General features: G+C 38.4%; 1 pseudogene; it reads right to left on the bottom strand.

Moving 5' to 3' along the window:
* LOC116837364 (von Willebrand factor D and EGF domain-containing protein-like) overlaps positions 1-13,390 on the bottom strand; it is a 276,210-nt pseudogene that overhangs the window by 149,475 nt on the left and 113,345 nt on the right.

Genomic DNA, 13,390 nt, shown 5'->3' with positions numbered 1-13,390 from the left:
CCTGAGGAGTTAAGGTATTTTTTGAGCCATTTATTAAAAAAAGGAATTTAAGGTCCCAATCTCAGTGATTAATAGCACTTAACACATCGTAGCACTTTCAGATATCCAAGCATGTTATAAAGGCGAGTATTATCATTCTATTAGAGGGAGGCTGATTCAGGAGCTGAAACATCTTGTAGAAGGTCACAGTGTAGTCCAGTGATAGGGCCAAGAATAGAACCTAGTTTGCAGACCACTGCCCTATCCACTGGCTCTCACAGACTCCTTTTAGAGCATATTTTTGAGGCTATATTTTATGTTGGACCAACCTCACAATCATCCACCTTCAGAAATAGTCTCAGCATCGTTAAAGCCCTTTGGGACAGATGCTTTGGAAACATGGAATATTCAAAGACTATTTTATCTATACTATAAATGTTATATAGATCTTTGTGGGCATGCTGTGGCTTGTATTCCTGGATCAATGGATGAACAAAAGATGTCTCCTGCAGGACCTAAAGTCAGTGGGATGTAATTAATGCAAATCCCCAGTCCTGAAAAAAATCCAGGCAGGATACAAGTCCTTTTGACATTTTACCCCTTGGGGAAATACCATATCCTGGGTTGACCATTTCAAGATGCCTAAGAATGCAAAGGACTTGAGATCGTATATGTGGGAGAGTAGTCACTCACCTTCAATACAGAAATGACACGAGACTGTGATCAAGAGAGACAGGCCCTGCAGAAAGGATCTGAAGAACTTTAAAACCTACCCAGGTCTCTGTGTGGAAGATGGGTAACTATCTGCTAAACAAGATGTGTGTACACGCTGTTTGTTGTTTTTATGACATGTTTTTTCTGTGATGATTTTGTTCTGGCTATATGGAAGCTGGCTGGTTACCGGTGAACCCTGTCATTGCCCAGGAGACAACAGGATTGTACGTGCTGAACTAGTTATACCTTGTGAGGCAATCTGCAGGAGTCTGCAGACTAATTCCCCAGTCTGGAGGGAGAGGGTTGCAGGATCCTGCCCCAAGAAAGGTAATGGCTAGAGGTCTGAGACTTAAGTGGGGTTCCCTTACAGAGTCCAGGAGGGGTCAGAGGTACAGTTACCTCAGGAACTATGACACCCTCCTTATGTATTGTCTCAAGTCCTGATCATGAGAAGCTGTGTACTCCATTTTGCCTGATGTATTATAAAAGTGTTATCTAAATGATAAAGATATGTTAACAAGGTTTATCTTTTAAAAAGCGCAATGTATCAGGCCAATTATGTTTTATTCCTAGGACAGTCAGGCAACCTGATTCTCTGCTGAGGCCACACACTATCTACTGTCCTATTTTTTTTAAATAAATGGTTTCTTGTTTCAGAAAACCAAAACTGCAAACCTATTTCTTTGAGCACAAGATTACACAATACAAATATCCCTTAAAACAAACTCCAACAGAATACTAGACTGTAGTTATTAATTTCTGGTTACTCCTCATCACTGCAATAACAGATTGTGACTCCCTAAATCAATTCCAGACTTTCAACAGTAACCCAGCAGGGGGAGCTAGGCTCACCTAGCTTATTTGGTATTATGAGTAAGATTCTTTGGTCTGATTATCAGAAGAACTCAGCACTTTGGTTGTGTTATTTCATCCAGAAGTGTCACATTGGTAGCTACTGGGTTCTCAGCACTTTTGGAAAATCAGTTCTTACGTAGGAGCCTAAATAGATGACTAGAGATGTGCAAACTGGTTCAGAACAAATAAGAATACTCTCAAACACTCATAGCCATGTAAACCCAAATCACTTCCCAGGTTTGTATAAGGCACTACTCTCCTTCCCTCTTCAACTCCATATATGTCATGGCTCCCTCGTCCCCTACCTGTATGTTACAATTTACCTTCTAATTTTGTAGCCATTCTGGGAATCCTTCCATCCTTTATTTGTGCCCATTCAGAATACTAGAAATGTTTCAAGTGCTATATGGATCTCACCTAGATCCTTGAACCTGAAGAATTAATTATTTTATTTGCTGTTCCCTCTAAATCCAAGTGGGTTATTCTCAGTTCCATCTGAGACACTTTTTCTCAAGGACATTTATATGTGCACTCCAGCACCTTTGTTTTTATTTCAGATTTTCTTACTGACAGACCATCTGCCATACCACTTCAGGTTGGTGAGGAGAACCAATATTCTTCCTTATTTTCAATAGAATCCTTTTCATCTTACCTCAGGTTTGCCCCTTTCCAACAACAGAAGTAAGTAATCACCTCCTATTCTAAAGTCACAGTTCCTCAACTTCCATGTATTTAGACTGTTTCTCTCTAAAGCACAATAGTAAAAGAGGTGTGTTGCACAATTTTGTTCCTTGTTATCACTAGGGATTTATTATCCCTCAAGGCCCACATTCTATCTATGAAGTTTTAAGAAAGATGTTTTTCTTTCATAGCAGAGGGTAATTGTTGCTGTTCCTCATGCTGGTCCCATCACCAAAATCAAGAGCCTACAAATCAGTGGCAGGAGAAAAAAAGAAGTAAGTCAGAAAATATCTGTTCCCTCTTGCCCCTCCCCCCAAGTGAAAAAATTATTCCATTACACATCTCAGTGTGCGTATTCAATGCAGCTTCATTGCAGATATAGTACACAGACTACGGTAAAACATGCTGAGCTGTTTTGTACTTTTTGATTCAACAGTTTTAGCCAAGAATAATCACACGGTGACTTCAATTTGAAAACACCACTTTGAGAATCCCTGCCAAGAAGAGGGAGACAATTAAAGCTGTCAGGATTGCTCACTAGGAGACTGAAAAGAAAAGCAAGGGGTGGATCTCTCTAAGGATTCGAAGAGAGATTGTAAGTAAGATGGCATGCATCTTTGAAAATGCCTCAGTAACCCAGTCTTGTTTCCTGTTCTCAAAATATATTTTCCTTGTTGCAGAACTGAGTGACTTATTTGTTTATTTAGAAACTTTTTATTAAAGCAAAGTTACAAGAGAACATTAACATACCATACCGTACACTATTTATTCAGGATCATGTAGATATTAGAAGAACCTGGCTAAAGATTCTGACTTACTGGCTGGGGAGTATTCTCCTCTAAGTATGCTAGAAAGGGTGACTGAATGTTTACATAGCTGTCCTCTAAGATGGTATGCTTTTAGGATACGTTCTGCACATAGAACATTACATTTAAAAAATATAGAGATGATACATAGCTGTATTTAAAATACCATTAAAATATCATCCCATGTTTGTATATGGCCATATATTTTTGACAAGCAAAAAGTAGAATACCTTGAAGAGTAGGCATCTCTTATGAATTGGGTAAAATCAATAGGACTTGTGAAGATTAGTATAGTATTTGCAAATCAAAATGTATAGACACTGAACTTGTTCTAGCATTACATTTTATTCTTCTTCCTCTTTAGTTTCTTCTTTACCTAGTAGGTGTAAACATCTCTTCATAATCATCAGATATGTTCTTTGGCCACTGAGCTACAGGTTGACAGTTTGCCACATAATTATTATTATACTTCTTCTTGGGAGTTTTTTTGCCTTCAGTCAAATACCACCTCCTCTTTTCCAGCTCAGGAATCAGCAATATATTTTTTCATATCAACATATCATTTAAAGCAAAGAGATAATAACAACACTGATGGCACCTTGCTGACAACAGTGACAGGTAAGATGGTATTTTTCACTAACTCCTCACATCTTTTTAAATAAAAGTATATTTTGTCTTCATCCCCTTTAAAGCAATAGCAATCCGTGAAGGGGACTTCAGACACCGTAATCCAATTGCTTCAGGTTGTGGTTTGCTTCCTTTCATCTATGTATCTGAAATTATTTCTTTAGGGAAAAATCCACTGTTAGGCAGAAAATGATAAAACAAAAAGGGTGATTTTTTAAAAAATTCTCTTTTCAAGCTAGGACTGCCTTCTGCCCTCAGGTGCAATTCCTACGGACTTCTTCAGATTTATGTCTGCTTCATTTTGAAATCAATGGGAGCAGTGTATTCAACCAAAGGCTGAATTTGATCTTTAATGTTGGAGCGGGGGGGAACTGGATGGCTTTGGGAATTGGTCATGGTATATAGAGCATTAATCTCTAAATAGGCCTTGTTCCGGTCATTGACAATTTTTTCCTCAGCATCTTGCATGACAAACTCTCATAGATTCATAGAGTTTAAGGCTAGAAAGGACCTAATCTGACCTCCTATATATCACAGATCATTACATTTCATCCAGTTATCCCTGTATGATGCCCAATAACTTGTCTGACTAAAGACATCAAGAGATGGAGAATCCACCACTTCCCTGGGTAGTTTGTTCCAATGATTAATCACTCTCAAAGTTAGATATTTGTGCCTTATTTCTAATTTGAACTAGTCTGGCTTCAGCTTCCAACCATTGTAATTTGTTACACCTTTACACAGGAGATCAAAAAGTCCTTTAGTATCTTGTATTTTCTTTGTGTGAAGGTATTCATACACTGTAATCAAGTCACCTCTCAGTCTTCTTTTTGCTAGACTAAAGAGATTGAGCTCTTTAAGTCTCTCACCATAAAACATTTCCTCTAGCCCAGGAATAATTTTTTTGTTTTTTTCTGCACCCTCTTCAGTTTTTTAACATCCTTTTTAAATGCTGGGAACCAGAACTGTATACAGTATCCCAGCACAGGTCTCACAAATGCCATATAGAGAAATAAAATCACTTTCTGCTCCTACTCACTGCTCCCTCTTTTATACTTCCAATGATTTCATTCGCTCTTTTCGCCACAACTTTGCATGTTGAGTTGCTTTTCCATTATGACCCATAATCCTTTTAAGAGTCACAGCTCCGTAATTTTACAGTCCACACATGTATGGTCTGCGTTCCTTGTTCCTACATGTGTAACTTTGAATTTGACTGTAGTAAAATGCATTTTATTTGAATGTGCCCAGGTTACCAAACTATCCGGATCTCTCTGTCTGACTGCCCTATTCTCATAATTATTTACCACTCTGCCAAATTTTACCAGCAGTAGTTTTATATTGATTTCCGGATCACTGCTGAAAATGTTGAATAGTATCAATCCTTGCGGAACCCCAACAGAAATGCCCATATTCAATGATTTCCCTTTGATAACTACTTTGAGCTCTCTGTTAGCCAGTCCTGAATCCATTTAACATGTACTTTATTGGTATTATCTAGTTCTAATTTTTAATCAGAGTGTCGTGCAGTACTAAAGCAAATGTCTTACAAAAGCTTAAGTAGATTATATCTACACAGTGACCATTATCAACCAAAGTTATAATCTCATCAAAGAATAAAATCAGATTTGTTTCCCAAGACCTATTTTCTATAAAACCATGTCAATTGGCATTAATTACAATCCTATACTTTAATTCTTTATCAATTGAAACTCTTATCAGCTTTTTCATTATTTGTGAAATCCAACATCTCGGCCCTACTGGCAGTCTTAAAACTGTCACTCAGCTAACCGCTAGGCTCCTAAATCACCCAGACAACTAAGTTTGCACCAGCGGATATGCACAAAAGTGCCGAAGTCCTGACACCATGTGACATTTCCAAGGGGTACCCAGGGTTGCTCCAAAGCCAGAGTCTCAAATTAGGTGTTCTCCCACCTATCTTATCAGTAGGACCTGATCCCTTAGGTGTCTGTCTCATTGATTTCAAGGGGAATTAAGGACATACCCTGTTTGGGTCCTTTTAAAAATCCCACTATGTGCCCATCTGTACTTTTAGAGACCTAAATGCCTTTGAAAATCTCACCTGAAGGGGCCTAAGTCACTTTTTAAAATGGAACTTAGGTATCTAAGACACTTAAGTGAGTTTGAATATTGTACCCCTTACCCATGTTTGCCTGGAGTGTGCCCAAGCAATACTGAGTTTTAGGATGTACAGACAACAACTACAAATAATCCCAGTTTATGGATTTGGGCTTGGGTCAGTGATTAGGTCAGGTAATGAGGCACCATGTGATTGCAGCATCCTTATAAGCAGGAGCCTGCTCCATTAGAGAGGGAGAGACTGGGGTTACAAAAGACTGGGGAAAGGAAGAGTTGGCACCTGGTACCAGGATATGAGGGCAAAGAGAAGAGGGGCCAGCAGGGAAGCACCTCCAGGGCATCCAGAGGGAAAAGTCTATCTGCAGCGAGGGACAAGAGCAAAATCTCTTCGAGGGAATTAAGATTCCAGGAGGGTGTAATGGACTGCCAAGGGAGAGTCTAGCTTTGAGTTAACTGTATTTTAATGAACCAGACCCTGAAAGGAAGAGTAAACACAAAGCACCAGTTGTGGCTTGTTTGGCTACAGAAGGAAAGAAACTGAGGCAGTGGTAGGATCTGACACCTGATGAGGTGAAATGCTACACCATGCAAATTCTAGCATTAACATAGCAAAAATACATGGGAAAGCATGATGTAAGCTAACCTATATACAAAAAGAAAGTTTCTACCAGCCTTCAAACAGCCAAACTGTAGACAAAAGTGTACAGCAAAACAGCCTTTATGTAGCAGACCTTCACATACACCTAGTGGTGGGCAATTTCAAAGGTTTTAAAATTTGAAAACTGATCCAACCAATCGATGATCAGCTCTTTTGTAGACTACGTATCCCTCTTTGCCCACAGATTTTCCCCTTTAGGCCTACTAGTGATGATTTTATGCAGGGAAGTACCAGTGGGCTGCTCACCATGTTCTGCCAACCACCCAACTCAAAGTGTGGAGAAGGCATTTGAAAATGTATTTTAAGAATGTCTGTAGTCTCCTGCTAGACAGATTTTAACATTTATGTCAAATCAGTTACCTAGAGGAGGTGGTAATTAAAGAAGAGAAAAAACTGTTCTCCTTCATATGTTAAAGCAGGATAGATGTTAGATTACATTCTTTTGTACTAAGTTCTGTATTTCTGGTGTCACAAATGGTGTTTATGTATCAGCCACCACCTTGGAAAGGCAAATTTTATTTAAATATTTATTTTAAAATGAATATTATAGTTCATGGATGGTGACAACATCTTTCTCGCCATATGAAATTTAACAATTGCTGCACTGAGCAAACCTGCCCGTCAATCCCTTTCTTAGCATAAGTTATTACACGCACTCTGCCTAACATAATTTAAAAATGTCTGTGCCTCTAGGACTGGATTGACCTCTGTTGATATTGTATAACTAAGACTAAGGACTGATAGGATTTTCAAATCAGATGGAATCGGCTTCTTTCAGTGTTTATGTAGCAATAGCAGCATATTAAAGATATATTTAATGTTGCAATAGTTTCACTAACATTATGCTGGCATCATATTGTCTGAAATAACAAAATCAGAGCCCAAAATGTGTGTGTGTTGGGAGAGAGGGAATGCACACATGAACATTTTGAAGAAATATCTTTCGCTGTTTAGACTATACAGAAGTCAATAAAAGTTCAAACATCATTGGCCCAGTAAGTCTCAATTACTCTTTAAGGGCCTATTAAAGCTATTAAATCGTTTCAATGTATATTGAAACATATTGATGGATAGTCTGTTATGTGCCATATCATATTATCAGGAGACATTATGATGAATGAAAAGTGGTGTAGATATCAATCACATAAGAGATGATTTAAAAACACAAATCTTTTCTGTTGACAATATTATGTCAAGGAATGAAAGGAGAAGATTCTTTGTTTGGATAAAGATTATGAATAAAGCAACTCCTAAAATTCATCTGCAAAAGAATTAGGGCTGAATTTAAACCATGTATAAGTGGATAAAAAATGGAATAAGCAGAACCAAGTGATTTTAGTAGAGTTATACCTAATACACCGGGTCCTAATTTGGCCATTTGGAACAAATTCTACCCCTCATTTACACCCATTCAACCTCACTTACTTCTGAGGGTAGAACATAGTCCTTAGGACTCCCTCTCTGGATTGTGGAAGGGGCAGGGAAAAGCCAGTGAAAAGATGCATCTGACTTATCAGCCCCAACCTTGCACAGCCTCGATCTGCAAGGCTCTGGCCCCACAGAATCCCTTGTATTCTGTAGCCCCCATGGGTGCAGGGGCTTGCAAACTGCTTGTCCCTGTGCTCACAGGATTGACTCTAGCCTGATTTTCTTCTCATGTTCGCCAGATTTAACCTAGTTCCATGGAGTTGCTCCTGATTTACACCAGTGCAAGTGAAAGGAGAAATAGGCCCATCATAACTATTATTAGGAACCCAAGGTGGAACAGCAAACATGGTAATGTGCTTTTTAAAATCTTTATTATGTGAAATATTTTAGAGTAAAATTCCTGTTACAGTTAATGCATCATTGCCTGATTTCACCAATGACAATCTGTGGATAATTATAATTATTCAAATAGGCCATGAAAATCTTCTTAAAAAGAGTTCTAGCTGTGAACTGAACATCTCAGTCAAAACTTGATAAATTAAACCTGTCCTCTGCTGAAACCAACATAACAGGGCTTTTGAAACAACTTTTAATATCATAAAAATTGTCTCATAACGGCTAGATGACACTACTTGTTAACAGAACTGCTTCTCCCCTCCAGGATTGTTTAAATCTGGATTGAATTGATTGCAACTAAAATTATTTTGATGACAATAGATATCTCTCTGTAACACAAGCTCACCATGAAGTCTGGCAGAATTAGTTTGTCTGACTCAAATGCAGGTAGCATAATTATGAGAAGAAACTAGCAAAAGTGTCTAGATTTAACCACGGTTATAAATGACTCACCTTTATAAGAATTTAAATAAACATATTCATATTTCTTAATTTGAATTCTAATTCAAGAAAAGATTAAAAACACAAGACTGTTTACAACCTATGTTTAATATGGGACTATTATAGCTGGCAGTGTTTATTCTTTCAGTACTATATAGCATCACTAATGGTTCTTTGTTTATAAATTATGAACCTAATTTAACTTTTAAAGTCTGATTTTTGTGCTGTGGATGGTCATGAATTTATATATGTCAATTTTTTCATATCTTGTACTAGTGTCTGTGGTGCTTTTGTTTCTGTTTTGTTGTTGTTGTTGTTGTTGTTGTTGGAACTAAATCAGTGTTGCTATGTAAGCCGTTAAATATATTGCTCAAAGGTTGTTCTGTAATGAACTCCATCTTTCAGCATACAATTGAACCAAGGAATCAGTCTCAGAAAGTCAGAACACCATGAAAAAGACCATGAAATAAATCTCCATGTACTTTAAAATTTCATATTCTTTAATATTCTTTTTCTGTGAAAAGATATTATTATGGGTCTGTCCATCAGTTTAAAAATTACTCAGTGCTTGAACTGGATGTGCATATAGGTGTCTGTGCCTTTACCCCAAGGTCATTCTGCTGCTAGGTGGAAAAATTACTGAGTAAAAGTTAGAGCATTTTTCTCTGTTCCCTGTGCCCCCCAGCTTGTGCCAACTTTATGGCATTTAACCTGCAATATATACATCATATAGTCAAGCTTTTTTATGTCCATATTTAAGGAATTAGGTACACTAGTTCTAGTGTTGTCCAACAAGGGCGACTTATCTATTTCACTCCAGGCGGTGTAAGGAATAAATCAACAGGAATATAGCATTTCCATCTGATAAGATTTATGCAAGTAAGCATGCTCTATCTAAAGCTGCAGTTTTTTTGATTTAAGCATACACAAACATAATCAATAGGTTTAGAACATCCCAGCTATTTACCTAACATCTGGAACAATATTGAGTAATTAACAGCAGGTTTACAGTGGCCAGTTGTTTACACACCGGGGAGAAAGGGTGTCAGGAAAAATCTCTCTCAAGATGGCTTGAGAGGACTACTCCAAAGTACATTCTATTAGCTAATCTTTTATAACTAACTTCTACAAAACACATAGGCCATAATAACCCTGACTGGATCATCACTTTTCTAACTTTCAATACACTTTTAATATCAGAGGCATCTAGACTGAAATTTTTCCGACCACCAAGGTTTTTAGTCTCAATTGTTTACTTGTTTATCCCCTCCTTGCATTCTAATGAGCAAAACCTGTAGCTAGTTTTGACCTTGCTTGTGAAAGGTCCTGCTCCTGTCTCCAAATTAACCCTTAACTATGTGGGTATTCTGTTTCATTACTTCAGGATGGCTGAATGGTCATAATATGGTTGTAATTAGTTTGATCACATTCTGGGGTATACAAACCCCTCAAATCCAGGGCAACACTAGAAGCAGGAAAACTCACCCCTGCCCCTAGACTGGAGGCATCAGTCTCAGCCCATCTCAGGCCTAGGTCCCAAGCAGGGCATAGAAGGGGGAACTGGGCCCTCCCTCTTCACCAGGGCCCAGCCAATGGCCCCGTGGAAGCATCACCAGCTGAGTTCTTCATGTGGAAGATCAAAGTCTGCCGCTTTGGGCTGCTTCCTACCTCTGTTCTCTTTCAGCTCAGGGCATGGTCCCATACAGTCCAAATAACCATGAGTTGAACAGAGTTCAGATGACCAGTGCCCCACAGGAACTGCCAGTTCTCAAAGGGTGAGGGGTTTGGAGAAAGCATTGCCCGTTGCTTACACTCACCAGCACCGTGGTCCCATCCCTATTCCAACCTTCCCTGTGACTTTTCAGGAAAAGGCCTGTCTTCCCTCCAATCTGTTCACTCTCTTCCATTCGCCTGGGCTTCTAGGCTCCTTTTAACCTGCTCCTCCAGATGGAGCATGCTCTGCAGGCCTGGGAGTCTGGGGCTACCTGGGCCCAGCATTGTCCTTGAACCCCTTCAGACCCAGTGTGGTGTTTGATTCACCCCATCACCTATCATTAATGAACATATGAAGAAAATAAGTAAAGTGGAGGGTTTATATGAATACCATCTAATAGAGATGTTAGAAGTTCTGACCTTGACAAATAGTATTTAATAATCCTGCTTTAAAATGCAATCCCATTTAAAATGCAATTCCATTCTCTTATATTAGGTGTAAGTGCTGCCAGTGGGGAATAGAGTTAATAAACGCCAAACAAAAATTCTACAAGAGGATTCAGTTCCTCTGAATGTTTGACCTTGTTTGCAGAGTTTAGGAAAGCATTACTGTATCTCCCAATCTGAAATTAACTCCATCCATCTCCACGTAGGAGAATGTCTGCAGAGTTGTGTCACGATGAATCTGCTCTTTCATGCTGGATGTGGAAAGGCGTGACCAAACCACCACGTACTGCAAAGGCTGATTTGAGGATGGATGATGGTAAGCACATTTGAGATGGACACTGGCTCTCACAACCTCAGGAGTAATCACTGGTTGTAAAGTCAGGTTTGGGAGTTTTCCTGGAGAGAGAAGGAATAAATAGCATAACTGTTCTTTCATCAAGTAGAAATGAACATAACAAAATGTGCCAATAATATTACATTGCTATTTTCTTTCTGTTCCATTATTTTGATATAAATAGGAAGAAAAATAGCATTTTTTACTACAGTGAAAATAAAGAATGTAGCTAATCTAAAAATAATTAACAGTTGCTCTTACAGTTCTTGTATTTGGCCTGTAATTTTGTCCTGCATATGAAAAGAATCTCTCTGAATACAAATCATACGTTTGCTATTAGTTAGTTTTATTTAACTACTCTGGCAAATACCTTCAACTTCAGATTCCCCAGGAACATAGGCCTTTGGTTTCAACTCTGTAACAGCTAAAGAAAAGGTATGCCAATTTACTATAATAAAGACATGAGCTGGTATATAAATACTTCTTCCCCATTGGCCCTCAAAGAAGACTAATTCATAGCCCCATGTAATGAGGACCTTTCTATGTTATTCTAATATGTATTTGGCACTCTACCAATAGAGAGAATAATATGGAATGTGTTGGTGCCCACCCTGGCTCACTCCCAGTGCACTGTGGATAATTACCTCTGCTCTAAAAATATTTTCCCTTCTATATGCTTCAGTAAATAATTTTGAGTTCTAAAACCTTTCCTGTAAACCTTATGTTAAGAGTGGAAACAAAAAAGTGTAATACTGGGAGTCAATACATTATCCTTCCATCTCTAGAGGCCTAGTTTCAAATGGAACACAGATCTAGTTTAGATATTTTGAAGGGACTAAATTAAGGAACTTTTTGGATGAATGTTTTGGGAGCCTGTGACGCTAAGCCCACTACTGTAACAATCTTTGTGCAAAATATGCCTTGTGAGGTGGTATTTGAAAACTAATAACTCACTGATCACTAATATTCTTATATGATGTACGTACACAGTGGGCATTAACAGTTATGGATACACGCTAGAATTATGACTAAAGTGTGTTTAAACCAGGCATGTCAGAGGGAGTTTGTAAACTGGTCTGCCTTAGATAAAGGAATGTGCATGTGATGCTCTAACTAGCCCAATCTTCAGACAAAGGCAATGAACGTCCACTTTTACATATCAGATAAAGAAAAGCTATTAAGCTAAAAAGTGGGGGGAAGAAAGAGCATGGAGCGTCTTTTACTACCAGACTCCATGTTGCCTTTCTCATAGCGTGCCTTTGAGAGGTAACCTTGGGAATTCATTTCAAAGATTTTCTAGTCTATAATGATGGGAGAGAGGGGCAGGCTGAACCTCAAGTGATAAGCAATTGAATCAACTGATTGTATACAATATTACTGTATTATAAAAATGTACATAATGAGGGCTTTCCTGAAAGCTAAGGGTACACTGGTGATTGATATCATTGTGAAATGTATGTATTAACATTATGAGAGGAAACATGGATGCTTAATGATATGTTTTATATCTATGGCTAAATAGGGGGAAACAGGTTCCATCCCAGATAGACGTGAAAGCGGCTATTTAACTGTCTCCTATGTAAATTAAGCATGGTGGAATCAAAACAATTGAAGCCCCATTTACATGCACGGGGATGGGAAAAACAGCATCAGGTCATCCTGCCTCTTGAAACAAAGTCATTGCACTTTGGAAGATATAAGCAAAGACGGGAGCCATTTTTGGCACTTATCCCTAGACAGACACAAGGGAACAGAGCTCTTGGAAGATGAAAAAGATGGCTTCTTCAACTGGGGGGATAGGGGGAGGGTATTGACATCTCTGGGAACTGACTATAAGTGAGAAAAAGGATCTTGAAGAAAGCCTGTATCTTGCTAGATTAAGTTTTAGATTTTAGGTGCATGTTTTCAGTTTCATTTACTGGTAACCCTTTCTAACTTTATCTCTTTGATTTAACTCACTTAAAATCCTATCTTCTTTTGTTAATAAATTTGTTTTACTATTAATTTAAATCACAAGTGCTATGTTTGAATTAAAGGGAATGTTAACTCCAGTCAATGTGGCAGGCTGGTGGCTTTTGTGTCTATAGAGCAGAGGTAGGCACATGAGCTGATTTTCACTGGCACTCACACTGCCCGGGTCCTGGCCACTAGTCTGGGGGGCTCTGCATTTTAATTTAATTTTAAATGAAGCTTCTTAAACATTTTGAAAAC

Source organism: Chelonoidis abingdonii, chromosome 10, assembly GCF_003597395.2.
Source record: "Chelonoidis abingdonii isolate Lonesome George chromosome 10, CheloAbing_2.0, whole genome shotgun sequence".
NCBI lineage: Eukaryota > Metazoa > Chordata > Testudines > Testudinidae > Chelonoidis > Chelonoidis abingdonii.
Note: the sequence above shows the minus strand (reverse complement) of the source record. Positions and strands in the feature narration are given on the sequence as shown.